Source organism: Vigna umbellata, chromosome 9 (assembly GCF_029865625.1).
Source record: "Vigna umbellata cultivar VRB3 chromosome 9, Vumbellata_1.0, whole genome shotgun sequence".
NCBI lineage: Eukaryota > Viridiplantae > Streptophyta > Magnoliopsida > Fabales > Fabaceae > Vigna > Vigna umbellata.
This window is the reverse complement of record NC_142173.1, coordinates 13,621,040-13,624,677: the sequence shown is the minus strand read 5'-3', so window position 1 is coordinate 13,624,677 and position 3,638 is coordinate 13,621,040. Positions and strand designations below refer to the sequence as shown.

The 3,638-nt window shown below is 29.2% G+C and overlaps 1 pseudogene; it reads right to left on the bottom strand.

Moving 5' to 3' along the window:
• Positions 1-762: 762 nt before the first annotated feature.
• On the bottom strand, positions 763-2,620 carry LOC148192641 (uncharacterized; annotated as a pseudogene).
• Between the last annotated feature and the right edge of the window lie 1,018 nt (positions 2,621-3,638).

Sequence of the window (3,638 nt, the reverse complement as noted above, 5' to 3'; positions counted from 1 at the left end):
ATAAGATGCTCTCACCTTCTGACACAGACAGTCCTTGAAAATTTAGGAACTTATTTTGAAGAACTCTTGCCTTTGAAGATTGGTTTGCAATTTGTTGAACACAAATTTGACAGGATGGCCCATGTGTGATATCAGAGAATATGCTGGAAAATTGCTGCCACCAGATTGCTTCAGTTATCTTCATCATAAAGTTACACAATTAGCTTTGAGTTGGAGCTTAATTGGTGTGTTGTGTGTTTCCTATTTTGGTTTTCTGGCCTTTGTGCCACTCTTTCTACTGACCATAAAACTTTTTGGATGAACTTTGGGTGCCCCAGATACATGCTACTAATTTTCTTTTTGCACTCCCATAATTACTATATGCACCCCGTTCCCTTCTTGCTGTATCACGTCATCTCTGCCACCACCATTTCCACCGTTGTCACCACGGCTCCAACTACACCTTCATTCTCCATCATCATTGCAGGACATTGTTTTGAAACTCATTCTAAAAACTATCATATATGTATGAGAAGGTTGTTCTAGAATTTTTTTTTTCGAAAATCACCGTTTTTGAATGCATCTCTTATGTTTAAATTGGGATTCAAAAAATATCCATACAGAACTTTTTACTGGATTTCATTGTTCAGAAGGTTATTTATAATCCGTACATATAACCGATAAATTTTATTAGATTTAAAAAGAGATTCAAAAAATAAAAAAATATAATACAATAATTGATAAATAATCATAATAGTGTAAGATTAATTTGTATATTTCTCGTTAAAGATTTTCAAATATTTTCTTTTTGTAAACTACTTTTGTAATTATAGTGGTTACATTTCTATTTTCATCCTGATTTAGTATTTTTAATCTTTTTTCTATTTCACTCAAAACTACTATTATATATAGTTGTTTATGAGTGAATACGAAACGAAAAAGATAAAGTTCAACTTTAGAAAGAATTTGTCATTGTCTTTTATTTATTGTCATGGTAAAACATACATATATAAGAAATTGTTTCTTTTGAAACTTGAAAAACATGCTATAATCAGAAGGAGTCAAGTTTATTATTGGTATGAATATTTTATGACCAACATTTTTCTTGGTATTACTCTAATAGAGATAACATTCTTTTCCAAATCATTAACCTATAATCTTGTACCATTAAAAAGATTATTTGCTTGATCAATATTTCTTAAAAGCATGATAAGTATATCAACTTTCTTTCAATTTATCATATGATTAAGAATCCCTGAACATTTAATATCATTGTGAAACTTTGTAGTAAACTACTCACCTTGAATTTCTTGATATTCATCACATTGGCAAGGAGTGTCTGAACTTAAATAAGTTTGTTCTTCACCAGGTAACAATAAAATGAAGTCACTTACCTAATCAACAGAGTCAATTGTAGGACAAAATATAACTCCACAATCATAGAAATAAATGTGTTTCTTTGATAATATTCACTAAAGAAAGTAAAGGTGATTAAGAGTCTTAAATTAAAAGATCTGGTGGTATAAAAATGTTGCCTTCACCATTTTTATTCGAATTAGTATGTCCTCTGTTTTGTAGAATTCAATAAGAAAATTCTTTTATAGCTTTTGCATTTTGATTTGAAATTGCAATCTTAATTTTGTGAAAGCTTTAGAACTATGAAATGTTGCCACAAATCAAAGTAGTTTATTGATGTCTTCACAATATCAAATCTTGATCGCTTTTTGACAATAAGAAAATTTTGTCTGAAATCTCCTCTCAACACCATAACTTTTCCACCAAATGATCTTTCAACATTATCTTCATTTTAGCTCTCATAATATCTCTCGAGATTTAATTAAAAGCTTCAAAACATAACCTATTCATCATAGATGTTTCATCCCATATAGTCATTTTTTTCCATTTTAAGTTGATTCATCATTGATTGTCAATGGTATGCAAAAAAGTACAATGAACAATTTTACCTCTAAAAAAAAATAAATATACAATATTGCTTGAAGTTACATTTAGGACAATCATTCCATTTGATCTAATAGTAGATGAAAATAAAATTCCAAAAAAAAAGTCTTTCATGTATCACCATAACCATATAAGAAAAAGAAGCGACCTACTTTTGAATGCATTATTGTTGTGATCTATTTGTACAAATGTAGTTGCTCATAAGTTAGTGATTGGAATAGATATTGATGAAGATTCTCCATTTCTTGTTTCTCATAATTCAATTAATCAATAATAATCTTGTTTTGTAATTTCAATGAATATGAAAAATCAGGTTGAGGAAGACAATTGTAGTCTTTTAAGGATCTATCATTCAAATTTAAGAGTTCATTTACTTCTAGAAGACAAAAATTATGTAAATCTTGTTGTGTAATTTCAAGACCTACATAAGAAAGAAATGATACATTTAAAGTAATAATTAATTGTAAATGATTTAAAGTTGGTACGTAGGTTCAATTCCTTTGCTAACTTGCGTACACTCTTTTTTTAGTTGGTACATTTTAGCAATGTGTACCGAGTTTTAATAGACAAAAATACCCTCATATATTATGGATTCTAAGTTTTAAGGTCAAGGGTATTTGAATAATTTTCATTCTCAAAACTAAAAAAAACAAGAAACTCTCAAACCCTTACTCACCTCCATCATTCTTCTCAACCTTTTCTCTTTCATCTCCCTCACTCCAATCTTTTTCTGTCATCCCTACTGTAGCCCCCAACAAAAAAAATCAGAAACACTCGTCTAACCCTAATCCACCTTCCTCATTTATCCTATTTGTTTCTCTCTCAACTCCATACTCTCTCCCACCCACACATAACAACCCACGACATCGCAATTTGTTGCTCTTTCTTTGTTCGTTCATTTGTTTTCCACTTTAATAACAAAATAATTGATGATTTTGATGTTGATTTTTGATTGGAGGGTTGTGTTATATCTTTTCCCTTTTGATTGTTATTAAATTTCGTTTTTAAATTTTAGAATTAGTAGTTTATCTTCACGAAGATTTGATATTTTGACAATTAAGTTGTTCGAAAGTATTTTCCAAAAGAGAACAACTATTATGTGAAAATGAGATTTCGGAAGGGGTAAATCATTGTCCAGAAAATGAAATATACTTTTCACCTTCCTGCATATAACCAACGTCAACACACAGCAAAAAAATGAAGCATCGTACTAAATGATTTAACCGGAACAAATTATTGAAGAGAGTTATGAACAGAGAAAATTGTTGTTGTCGACTCTATCCCCTTATTCAGAAAAGAGATCATTGCTCGTTCCTTCTCGAATGTTTCATATTCATAAACATATTTTCATTTCATTTTTGTAAAAAGAATAAAAATGTTGTAACAAATTACACATCTTCTAGATTTGAGCAGATTATAGAATATTGAGTAATTTTCAAGAAGAACTGCATTGATATACCAACTAATTAAAAATCAATAAAAAATTAGTAAACTAGTCATAATGAACTTGTTAGCTCTCAGTTGGACCAAAAAATTACATTTCAAAGTAAATCACATATTGTAAGTTTATTTTAAACAATTCACATCTTGAACTTGTTTAGTCAATATAAACATGATGTTGTCATTCTGATTTATCATTTGCCCTAGAAGTAAAATTAAGAAAAACAAAAACACACTGAATTTCAAATTGGAATTTAAAC